We start from the raw sequence: 13666 nt of genomic DNA on the forward strand, positions 1-13666 counted from the left end.
ACCGAGTTTATGGTGGTAAGAGTATAACCATGGTTGCTGATCACCTTGAGTTTGCATGTTTATGAGAAAGGCAGAATATAGTCAAGTAAGTGCAATTTCACTGAATAATCATAGCTCACATTTATTGGGTGCTTAATGTACCAGGTACTGTTCTGAGCATTTACTCAATTCTCACAGCTATCCCTTTAGAGAGATATTATTGTATCTCATTTTTTAAAAAAGAAAACTGGAGCATAGCAAAAATAAACAGCTTCTCCAGTGTCATGCAGTCTAGCGAGTGTGCGTTCAGGATTCAGTCAGTAAGTGTGGTCTAAATGTTGTACTCACCACCACTGCATTATCCCAAGAAGTGACAGGGAGGATGACTTAAGAATAGAATATCAGAGGGGACTCCCCTTAGCATGCCATATTTATTTGGAAGTGACATTTAAGCTGAAACCCAAGAAGGAAATGGCTAGGCAGGGTAGGGAGAGGGCTGTTCTAACAGAGGAATTGTCTTTGAAATGGGGCTAAGCTTTCAGCACAGATGAAGCCTGGAGAGTGAGGAGGTTAGACTGGAGAGGTCAACTGTGGCCAGAAAGAGGCAGGAGAGAGAGAGAGAATGAGAGAGAGAATGAATAAGACTGAAAGGAAAAGAAAAAATAAAAAATCTGCAAAGTAGGGGAAGGAAAGTTATTTATGTAGAGACATGATCCAGTTGATATGTTAAGATAATTCTGGCTGGAGTGTAGAGAATGAATTGGAAGGGTTAGAGGATAAGCAGAAAGACTAGTTAGGAGGCCTAGTCCAGGAGACAGGCCGTCAAGGTGACAGCATGCAGATGGGTTCAGGATGCACATGAGATGGGGAGAGAGGAGCAACCCAGGACAGCTATAGAGTATTGTCTTCTGGGTTTGCATTTCTGATCTATGGCACTTCTGCCTGCTGTTCTCACCATTAGGATTACTATCCTAAATTACAATGTTTTCTTCCAAAAGCCTCAGTTAAAATGTACCATTAGAAACTGGAATCACATTGATTTTTTTCCATTAGTTTATTAAAAAAACTGCAACATAGAACAAGAATTTCATAGATATGAATTTAGGCAGTTGTAAGTGGAACAGAGATGATTAGGGCTCAAGAGACTATGTTGAGAGTATTGGATGGTGGAGAAGAAGGTGAGGAATGGAAAGTGTGAACCAGTGAAGATGTGTCCTGAATCTGGGCTAGTCCACTTGGTTAGTATGTTTGGAGTTGGCACTTCCAGCTGGGATTTGCAGAAATGCCAATGCTCACACAAGTTTCTTAAGATATTTGTTAATTCACTTATACAACAAATATTTATTGGATACTGGTTTACCCCTAAGTGTCTGGTACCTTACCAGACATTGTGACTGTTTGGTCAACTGAGCAGGGCTGGACCATGCCTTCAGAGGGATTTAGCTCTGTTGTTCACTAAACTGCTTTGCCACCTTATATTACTACTATGGCTTGATATTTTTGATGAAGTGTGGTTAAGATGGTTAAGGAACGTTTTTGTGCATGCTGTTATTAGGATGCCATTTTTAATATGTTTTAATCACTGGTAGTGTTGCATTATTGTTAATAGCTCAAGCTCTTGAGACATGTTGCCTTGGTTTAAATTCCAGCTCTGTTAGTTGCTTGGTTCGTTAGTCTCTTTGTGCCTCAATTTTCCCTCTTTCAATTGGGATAAAAATAATATTATTTGATTGTTGACGAGAATTAAGTGAGCAAATAGATCTGAAATACTTTGTGCTTGGCATATGGTAAGCTTTAAGTGTTTATTAATTATCATTATTATATTATATTCAAATTGTCCTTTATGTGTATGTGTGAATATATTTTAAAGAAACAGATTTTATAAAAATATATTTTAAGACTAAATGAAATATATGGTTCACTTGCAAAAATTTGTAGCTGTAGTACAATTTCAACTTTTTGAAAGTTTAAACACAATGAAACTTTTAACTTGATTGACCTAATAAAAAGATAAGAGTGTATTTATTTCGCTCTTGGGCTTTGAAAGATTAAAGCAAATAAAAATGCCGGTATCTCTACCATGTACATCTCTAAGGAAGCCAAGAACAAAAGGAAATGTCAGTCACCAAAGCAGTCCAGAGTGAAGTCCTTGTCATTCTGCTGGGAGCACCAAACAAAGCAGTTTTAAACTAGCCAACTTAAAATAGAGAGAAATCAAAATTTCTTTTATTACTGCTTTTCTCTGTGAAGAACCGGCAATGTGCACTTCATACTAAAATAGAATTTAGTGTGCTCTAAGAGAAAAATTCTCTCTTGGTATAGTCTAGGGCAACATATCTCTATGGAGTGATTTAATCAAGTAATACTGTCACTATACTTTTTTAAAAAACTTGAACAAAATGTTACTTTTAGTATTAAAAAGTTCTAGTGAATGCCAGAGTCAAAATTGCTCAGTAAATGTTATTTCTCCTTTCCCTTTCTGTATTCCCTCCAGTGCTCTGGTAAACAGTATAGCATACTTACTATGTGAGAAGTATGAATTAGTTCTTAGTTTTAGCATAGCTGTTTCCTGATATTAAATTTAAGACTTACATAGCTACTTTGCTATATTGGAATTAGGAGTGAATGAATGATACGTTTTTTCTTTCCTAATGGAAAAGTAATGTTGAATAAATTTATGTTCCCAGGAAATGTCGTTTATATTAGGTCAATTTTTTAGGAACATCATATTATTAATTAAGCGGGTTAGTTTTTTTATGCAAAAACACCTTGTTTAAAATATTGGATAGTGTACTTTTATAAATCTTAATAAAATTTTCAAGTAAGCCCAAATTTAACATTAATTAGTTAAACAGACTTACTGCATTTTAATAACAATCTTTTCAAACAGAGACCAAAACAATAAACAAAAGAAAGGGAAAGCTTTTATCCAGACCTTCACTTTTATTTAACAACCCTGAAATGTTGATGATAAAATACGTAAATCATCCAATTTTGGTCAACTGCTCTCATTATAGGTATCAAGTTTTATTAAGCACTGTTTCATTAAATTTAACATTTGTTCTAACCAGTCTCTTAACCAGAGCTATGCATAGTTGATGCTTTGGAGGCAAGGTTATATAATGAAAATGACTGTGATCTTGAAAAAACTATTGTGCCACTTTCTAAGCCTGAGTTTGATACTCTTAAAGGGGCAGTACTACCTACCTCACAGATTGATCTTATGATGAAAAAATTAAGTAATGTTTTTAAAACATCATACCTAAGCACATAGTAGACAGGTTATTTCACTTCTTTCTTCTATGACAAAATAGAAAAAACAATAATATGAAGGGATGCAGATGCCACATAACTATTCGAAACATTTGGCCTTCGTAGTATATGAGAGGGTCTCTCTCTCCCCAGTGTGTGGAGGACCAGTTCTCTAAGCCAGATTCTGAGCTCTCCAGCACGTTGATGGAATTCCAAGTCAGAGGCTCTAGACTACTTGGAAGCTCCTGAGGTGGTGCTGTTTCTTTTCCTTAAGGGATCATTCAAGAAATTCACTGCTCAGAGCTTTTCACCATGATAAGTTCTGCAACCTCATTTTCTCTGTGTTAGCGCCCCAGAACTAGTCTTGTGTGGAAGCTACAACAGTAACAAATGAGTCATTTTGGTATATATTTAAATATGGGTTTTTAATTACATCAATTGAGAGTTAGGTTGCACAAAGCCCACAGATTATTGTATGCCAAGTATTAATTATAGCAGATAAAAATTATGTGAGAGAATGACTTTCCTTTTAGAAGAAGATGCCATATACCTGCTGTATACTTTCTCTGAAAAAAGTCTCCCTTTTCCCTCACCTTGAAACAAAGTATGCGAGTCACTAGAAAATGTTGTGGAAGACGAGAGAAGCATGGTAAAACTGCTACCCTTTCGCTTAAAGCAGGGATTTCAAACTTTTCCTCCTAACCACTTGTAAGGATACAGATATGAATTTCTAAATTGATGATAGTTATACATAGAAATAGTCGAAGTGTAGGTATGTATTTTTCCCTCTAAAATAGCATTGGAGTTTCAGGAAGACTATTATTTTTTTCCCCTTGTTTTCAAATACTTCTTGGCACACTACTATAAACCTAAAGCATATTCTTATGCAGTTTGAATCAATTTAAAATATTGCTTATCCTTGGTGATTATTATACTCGTTGTCTAAAGAAGTAAATAAAACACGTACTCTTTTATAAATTACATTTGCACATCTCTAACCTTAAAGTTAAAGTCACTTTTGTTTGAATAGCAATAAAATCAGCCCTGATGTATTTAAAAAATATTAATCCATCTCAAATTACTGGCATAGAGTATTCATTGATCTCTTTAATATTTTTTCTCCCTTCCTCACTATATCCTCCTCTTACTAATACTTTCTCTCATTTTGTAGGTAATAATAACAATAACAGCTGTCATTTAATTACTCACTAAGTGCTGGGACTGTGGTCAGTGCATTGTGCTTTAATCCACACATCAATCCAGTGCTGCACTTAGAGTCATTATCTGCATAGTATTGCCTGCACATTTGGGATTCAACTGTAACATATACTCAGCTTATTATAGCAAGAGACTGGAAATAAGGCAGGCAGTATCATGTAGTGAAAAGGGAACTGACGTGGAAGCCAGAAAGCCTGGAATGTTGTTTTATTTCTGTCAGTAACTACTCATGTGATCTTGGGGGAAGAAAACACATAATTTTTGTACACCTAAGGTAAAAGAATTCTGTGTATGTTTTATGCACCTTTTCGAGGTTAGCAATCAGAATTTTAGTAGGTACCTTGCCTGCTATACGTGTGAATTTTGTTGAACATTCTAAGCATTTGGTCAGATTTTATTTTTATACATTGCTTGGGTTTCCTTCTGTCTACTCAATACACATTCATCAAGTCCCCATTTCTGGTGTTCTACACATTATCACTTATCTAAAATTGTGTGCCTCAATCAAAATGTTGAGGGCATATTTCCTCAAATTCTTTTTCCGAGTCTTGTTCCAGGCTCAGTCGAGCCCACATGCACCAATTCTTATGAAACTGATTTTCATACTTTTCTCTTTGTGAGCATTATTAACTCTATGGCTGAGTTTCCCAAATCATTTTGGTGCCAAGGACGTCCTCAGGTTAAGATGAATGAGTCATGTGATCCAGCACCACATCTGGGACTGGCTTCTTACCTTATTTGTTACCATTTGATCCAGAATGTGATTTGTATCACAGATCAGATTATTGTATCAGAGAACAGATTATCGGCTTCTTTATTACAACTGTTGATTTACTCTTTAGGAATCAAAGCTTTACATTTTTTCTTCAATATTCTGTTAATAACCCAACAAACTCTGAAGGACTTTCCATTTTGACAGTTGTACTCCTTCAACTTCCACCAAAAGAAACACCCACAGACACATACTTTTATGGGTTTTGTCAACACTTTTCTCCCACCTTCTTTCTCTACTACCTTATCTGTCAAACTTTGTTTTCATTTCATTGTTTTTTTTTCATTTAGCAAAATAGTCTCCCTCTAATCCTTTACAGCTGCTTGCTTCTTTTGCATGCATGCCATTTATTTAGCCATTATGGCTTACTTTTTCAATCTTTCTTAAACAATATTTGGTCTTAATTAAAATTGTCTTCTCCCAGCAACAATGGGACATTCTAATGTGTGGTTTGGAAACAGACACACATTTCCTATTTCATTAAAGATAGCATGTATCTATCTAATCTTTAAATGTGATCATAAATGAAAGGACTTGTAAGTGAGATCTAAAAAAAAAATCAGACAAACGAACTCATTTGCAAAACAGAAACAGACTCACAGACATAGAAAACAAACTTGTGGCTACTGAGGGGAAAGGGAGTGGGAAGGGATAAATTGGGAGTTTGAGATTTGCAGATGCTAACTAGTATATATAAAATTAGATAAACAGCAAGGTCCTACTGTATAGCACAGGAAACTATATTCAATATCTTATAATAGCCTATAATGAAAAAGAATATGAAAGAGAATATATATATATACACATATATATACTATATATATATACATATATATATAACTGAATCACTGTGCTGTACATCAGAAATTAGCACAATGTTGTAAACTGACCATACTTCAATTTTAAAAAAGAAAACAAATAAACAAAAGGACTTGTGATATTGTAGGATCATCCGCCCACCATACTAGAATATTAAAATATAAGTTTCAAGTAACTAGATAACAGATTTTATTTGATAATTTTCACTTTCCACATACATTTTAATTACTCAGTAAACACTTTAGACATTAAAAAACATTTTAAGTGAATTAATGATATAGAACTGAAAACTTGCAATTAGTTGGAAACAGCACTTCATTTCATGGGACACGTGACTTCCAATTTAGGATTTTTATGCTGAGGCATATAATATATGACAATGGCAACTGTCTGCAAAGTGTGACGCTGTATGTATCTTGTTGATTACATGAGACGGGCATATGGAAGCACCTCTCACAGCTCTGGGCACAGTGAGCCTTCAGCAGAACTTCAGGGTTGTTTACTGTAGAATTATGACTAATAAATGAGAACAAGGCAGACAGTTGTGCATGCAGAGTTAGAAGATGATGCAGCATTGGATTATTTGATATGCTTTCAGGAAAGCAGGATAGTTCTGCAATATATCCAGAAATTTGTAAAATGTTATACAGCCGTTCTTGGCATTTCAGTATTTTTGGCCTAGTGTCCCATTATTCTGAACTTTAGAATATTCTCTTTCTTGCCAAAAACGGTTAACATTTTCTTTCAAAGTTTGTTTCTCCCTAATGTAAATATAGCTTCTGATGTCTTTCTGGAATCTAATGGGACATGTTATTCGCTGTACAGAATTTATTTGGCTGGAAAGCATCTTTCCTTCAAAGTGATTTTTAATACTCAAGAATAGGCAAAAGAAACAAGCACATAGTGAGGGAACTAGTAAAAAAAAATGTATTATATATATAAATATACACTGTGCTATACGTAAGTACATTTATATTTATATAAACATATAAGTATTTAAGATACATATTTAGTATTTATATATGCTAAATAGATACATTTAGTTCCTGATCACAGCTTTTAGAAGCATTGAGTTGGTGATGTAATTTGTATGAGTCTAGCCCTTAAAGCATGACCTGATACCATCCCTCTTGCAATGGGATAAAAAGATGCTCATTTATTCCTGTTCCAACCTGCCGCACGGGCTTTCGCAAAGTTATACATCTCAGGAGCACCGTTTACCCCTACCTCTGTTCCTAACATGATCTTTGCCACTTAATGGATTTGAGATTTTCAGAAAAGGGTGGGAGTTAAGGCCCGGGTGTCCCTGATGCTGCTTCATTGAGATTCGTGCCCGAATTTAATATCACACACATGAGGCTGGGAGTGAGGGAGTGTTGGAGAGGAATGGAATATTGTCCCGTTCTACCTAATGGTATGCGTTGGTATTTGAAGAACATGGAGAAGTAATGTTGGGATCTGCAAAGTAACAGTATATCTTGCCTGTCACTTTATTTCTCTCTTAGCAGCTATATGGGAGAAAATACTGTTTAAAAAAAAGTTTATTCCACAGATAATTGAAAATGTTTGTGAAAGTTTAACTTATTAATTTTTTTATCCTGTATAGTGTAAATTGTCTAGAAGTAGAAGCCACCTATATACCTACATACTGCATATCAGTTATCAAATGGATGACTATTATTTTCCACATTTTATTAATCTTCCCCAGGAAAATTATAGGACATAAAGTAAGAATACTTGCTTGAATCTATTAAAGAGGTCAATAGTAAAAGAAATAAGGAGCCAACACCCCCTATTACTTATAACTCAGTGTTATGACTACAAAAAACATTTATGTTGGTAATGTGTATAATAAGAAAACATTTCAATTACAAATGCTTTAGTTTAGTACAACAGCCATTCCCAGTAAAAATAACATCTGATTGAATGATTTTTTTTGTTGTATTTCATAATCTGGAGCCTAATTGATGCCTTGGAAGTCCCAGAAAGACAATTTTTGTTTCTGTTTTGTACATTTAACAAAATCTATGATAACAGTAGTGTATAGGGAGTTACTTTCAAAATGGCAATGAGGAGTGATAATAAACATTTCATAGCTAATCAGCATCACTCTACAAAGACATGTATTGCTCTAAATGTTCTCTTTCAACTTCCTTTTATTTATAGGACTTGAAGACTGCCACTGCAAAGCTGCATCATGAGCTGCCTGGGCTTCTAAAGTGTCCAATGGATTTTTAATCATATAAGGTAAATACTGAATTTATTTTAATTGTATCATCAGGATGCAATGAAATACCATTTTTGCCTGAAGACTTATTTTCTTTATGCCAAGAAGGAAGTTAATTTTCTTTTATTTGGTGATATATTGAATTAAGTAGTTCCTCTGCTTTGTTAGCTCCAAAGTGACTGGGGGAAGTTATTGGCATATGGACAGTCCTCTGGTGGGCTTATACCTTTTTTATCTGTAGAACTATTGAATATATTATATGCTTCAGCCTGTACACAATTTTTGTTTGCTTAAAGTCATTTTGTCCCTTTAAACACCATCTTAGCATGTTCAAACATTACACATAAAGTTTAATGGCTAAAGATATTTTTATTGTACTTATGACTTAGGTTGCCATATTGGAGGTATATTATTAATTTGAAGTGGAAGCTGAGTTATGGCTGGACTTTTTTCTTTTCATTAGTTCTGGAGGGCAACACATTTGCTCACTCTATATTTAAAAATATAACTACAAGAATAGAAACGACCTCATACTCTTTCAGTGGCTTGTGTGCGTATGATGTGGATGGCTTTCTTTTCGTTAGAAGGTATGATTAGTTTTTCTACTTTCTCTTTCTTTGCCTGTGGTCCTTTATCAAGCATTACAATGGGGTTTTTATTTTTTATTTTTTGTTTATTTTCTGTTTTCAGTTGTTGGACAGTAAATTGAGACATTAGTGATCACTGCTTTCTTTCAGCACCTATAATTACAGAGGAAAGAATTAAGATAGGAAGGATGCCCAGGAAGGCAAGGCTTGGCTAGTAACTGTTGAGAAAACCTCCTTTAATGCAACTAAAGGGAGACATAGGGGGCTGCATCACTTGTGTCCTCATGAAGAACAATAAGTGAAGCAAAGAACATTTTCTTCTGAAAAGTGGGTTTCCTAGAAAGGGAATATGCCAGCTTGCAGCACTGTTTCCCATGTCTGTCAGACAAACAGTAATAGCAAGGAAGGAGTAACTTGTCTGTAAGTTGTCTGCCCAGGTACAGCTGGTGGATACATGCACACACAAACACACACACACATCAGATTGGATGGTGTTTAGGGGTCCAAAGGAAACTCACACTCTGTATGCACAGAAATATAGATTTAAATGAAAAGAAAAAGAAGTATATTTCAAGGAGTATTAGGAGAGAAGTTAAATATACACCAGGTATACTAAATCAGCCAAATTAAAAAAAATAAAGGCCTTGTTGATTAAATTTATGTCATGAACTGCATGATGAGGCATATGATCATCATTGTACAAGTTCTCCATTATAACTTGGATGAGATAATAGGGAAAGGATGGGCAGTCATGTGGAGAGAATTAGAGGAAACTATTCATTTGCACAGCACAAAACTGTCTGTCATTCACAGGGCTTTTCCAATCAAAAAGAACATCAAATGGCACTTAAAATATCAATTTGATGTGATTTGGAGACACTCTGAAATATAATTACATCTTTGAATATTTCAGTGTAGTCTTTCATAGTTCCTTTTGCCAGTTTAAGTAATCCTGGTCAATTAACCTCTTTTCCCTCCTTGAATTTATATGAAATCCTGCAGTCTGTCCCTGCTTGTGAACCCAAGGAACACTGGCTGTCTTCAGATGTACTTTGATAGTAGATAGGAGGTAGTTTTATTTTTATTAGCAAAAAAGAAACACTATTAATTTATTAAATGACTAGAGGTTATATTGAAAATTAATATTTCATTTGATTTTGATGGGATTTTTAAATAACATTAAAGCCATATGGAAATTTGTCTGTACTGAGAACTTTCATTTTAACAAAAGTTTCAGGCATGTAACATGAGCAGAATGAAAGGACAGCTTGTCTCTTCTGGATTCATGTTCTAACAATGAACCTCACTTTCACTCCCATTTGCAGCCTCTTCTTCCCAACCCTGGCTCTTTCTCCTTTGGCCACACAGTCAAGTCTTCACCTGAAGTGACAAAGGGAGATTCTAACATCGTTCCCCTCACCTCTGCAGGGACTGAATATGCCTATTTTTTATTGCTAAGAATTATTTCCTCAAAACTTTAGGTGAGGTTTTTAGAATTTATATTCTCCAGTCTAAATACCAGAATATATTTTTAAAATTGGCATTAGTTAAGAGTGAGATAAATTGTGAATATAGCAGAGACATTTTATGTTGTATGAAGAAACACATATTCGAGTTTAGAAGGTAAATGTCTCCAATGTGATGGCCAATATGCAATTAGAATGTAGATGATATTAACAGGCAGACTGAACAGAGAAGGGGCTCTAAAATAGGTTAACACTCAGAATAGAGAATGCTCCCCAAACTGAGAGCTGAATCCACAGGTTGAAGATGGACAATGATAAACTCAAAGATGACCTCCTAGAGCAAACATAATACTGAGGGGATTCAGAGGCTTAAAAAAATTAGATATGACTTGTTTTGAGAAGACAAGACTTGCAAGTGCAAGTGCTAATTCTCTAAATATCTGAACTGATACCAAATGAAAGGGAAGTTAGACTTTATAGCTGTGATTCTGAGGGAGGTCTTGGGACATTTGGGTGTAATGTGACCTGATATGGGAAAGACTTTAAAAATAATATTATATGGGTTTGGTTTAAGCAAACAAAAGACAAAGAAAAGATGTCAAAATTAAAATTTCTCCGAAAACAGAATGGGCTGCTGCATAAAGGGCTGAGGGTTCTGACTCCAGAGTCAGCATCACCTGGTGTGGTTGGCTAGACAGCCACTTCTTGCCAGGGATTCATGACTCAGTCAGCACTGGAGGAGATGACAGTTTGCATCTCTTTCACTATCCTAGCTATCATTTTTCGGTGGTCTTTCATTTGGAGAAATATCCTTTACATATGCCATTAGACCATGTGTTTAATACTAAGTGGTACTATTTTATGCTCTGTGTTTTCATTTTTTAAAATTGAAGTATAGCTGACTTACAATGTTGTGTTAGCTTCAGGTGTACAGCATAGTGATTCAGTATTTTTGCAGATTACATTCCATTATAGCTTATTAAAAGACAATGGGTATAATTCCCAGTGCTATTCAGTAAATAGCTGATATATTGTGTTGATATATTGTTGCTGATATATCATGTATATAGTAGTTTGTATCTGTTAACACCAAACTCCTAATTTGTCCCTCCTTCATTTCCTCTCCCCTTCAGTAACCACAGGTTTGTTTTCTATGTCTATGAGTCTGTTTCTGTTTTGTATATGCAATCATTTGTAATATTTTTTAGATTGCATGCAAGAGTGATATATAGTATTTATCTTTCTCTAGCTGACTTATTTCACTAAACATAATATTCTATAGGTCCATCCATGCTGTTGCTAATGGCAGTATTTTATTATTTTTATGGCTGAGTAATATTCATATGTGTGTATATATATATATATATATATATATATTTCTTTTTAATACAATCAGCTATTGATGGGCACTTGGTTTGCATCTATGTCTTGGCTATTGTAAATAGTGCTGCTATGAACATTGGGTTACATGTATATTTTTGAGTTAATATTTTTATTTCTTTTCAGATGTGTACCCAGGAGTGGAATTGTTGGATCATATGGTAGTTCTGTTTTTAGTTTAAGGAACCTATAGTGTTTTCTATAGTAGTTGCACCAATATACATTTTTAACAACAGTTTTCTCTGCATCTTCTCCAAAATTTGTTATTTGTATAGTTTTTGCTGATAGCCATTCTGACGGGTGTGAGATGATACCTCACTGTGATTTTGATTTGCATTTTTGTAATAATTAGCATAGTTGAGCATCTTTTCTTGTGCCTATTAGCCATCTATATGTCTTCTTTGGAAAAATGTCTATTCAGGTCTGACTGTTTTTTGATTTTTTTTTTTCGGTTTTGATTTGTATGAGCTGTTTGTATATTTTCAATATTAACCCCTTGTTGGTCATATTATTTGCAAATATTTTCTTTCATGACGTAGGTTGTCTTTTTGTCTTATTGATGGTTTCCTTTGCTGTGCAAAAGCCTTTAAGTTTAATTAGGTCCCATTTGTTTATTTTTTGTTTTTATTTCTTTTGCCTTTGGAGACTGATTCAAGAAAATATTGCTATGATTATGTCAAAGAATGTTCTGCCTATATAGTCTTCTAAGAGTTTTATGGTATCATGTCTTACATTTAGGTCTTTAAACCATTTTGATTGTATTTTTGTATATAGTGTGAGGCAATGTCCTAATTTCATTGTTTTACATGTGACTGTTTAGCTTTCCTGATACCACTTGTTGAAGAGACTGCCTTTCTCTGCTGCATATTCTTGCCTCCTCTGTCATAGATTAATTAACTGTAAGTAGGTGGGTTTATTTCTGGACTCTCAATTCTGTTTTATTGATCTATGTGTCTGTTTTTTTTTTCCCCTCAGTCCCACACTGTTTTGATTCCTGTAGCTTTGTAGCATTGTCTGAAGTATGGAAGGGTCATGCCTCCAGCTTTGTTCTTCTTTCCTCAGGATTGCTTTACTTTGTCAATTCTGGGTCTTTTGTCTTTCCCTACAAATTTTAGAATTATTTGTTCTAGTTCTGTGAAAAATGTCATGAGCATTTTGATAGGGATTGCAGTAAATCTGTAGATTGCTTTGGTTAGTATGGCCATATTAATAATATTGATTATTTTAATTCAAGAATATGTTATAGCTTTCTATTTCTTTGAATCATTTTTAGTTTCCTTTATCAATTTTTATAGTTTTCAATGTATAGATCTTTCATCTCCTTGGTTAAATTAAATCTTAGATATATTTTTTGATGCAATTTTAAATGGAATTATTTTGTACTTTCTCTTTCTGTTAATTCATTATCAGCGTATAGAAACACAACAGATTTTTTTTGGATTATTAATCTTATGTTCTGCAACCTTGCTGAATTAATTTATTAGTTCTGGAGCAGACTTTTGGAGTAGAGGCTTTAGGGTTCTCTGTACAGAGTATCATGTCATCTGCAGATAGTAACAGTTTCGCCTCTTCCCTTCCAATTTGTATACCTTCTATTTCTTTTCCTTTACTGATTGCTGTGGCTAGGACTTTAAGTACCATATTAAATATAAATGGTGAGAGTAGGCATCCTTGTGTTGTCCCTGAATTTATTGGAAGGCTTTCAGCTTTTCTGCATTGGGTACTGTGTTGGCTGTGGGTTTGGCATAAATGGTCTTTATTATGTTGAGATACGTTCCCTTTATACCCACTTTGATGAAAGTTCTTGTCATGAATGGATGTTGAATTTTGTGAGATGCTTTTTCTGCATCTACTGAGATGATCATCTGGTTTTATCTTTCCTTTTGCTAATGTGATATATCACACTGATTGATTTTCAACTGTTGAACCATCCTTGTGACCCTGGGAAAATTCCAACTTGATTATG

The 13666-nt window shown here is 34.5% G+C and overlaps 1 protein-coding gene across 2 annotated transcripts in view; it reads left to right on the top strand.

Moving 5' to 3' along the window:
* The window catches only part of LINGO2 (leucine rich repeat and Ig domain containing 2), a 1052619-nt gene that overhangs the window by 443466 nt on the left and 595487 nt on the right, over nucleotides 1-13666 (top strand). For both annotated transcript variants that reach the window (XM_072959270.1, XM_072959269.1), the window contains exon 3: nucleotides 8207-8287. The gene's annotated coding sequence lies outside the window, so the exon portion shown is untranslated. The remainder of the gene's footprint in view (nucleotides 1-8206; nucleotides 8288-13666) is intronic.

This window comes from Vicugna pacos, chromosome 4, assembly GCF_048564905.1.
Source record: "Vicugna pacos chromosome 4, VicPac4, whole genome shotgun sequence".
Lineage (NCBI taxonomy): Eukaryota > Metazoa > Chordata > Mammalia > Artiodactyla > Camelidae > Vicugna > Vicugna pacos.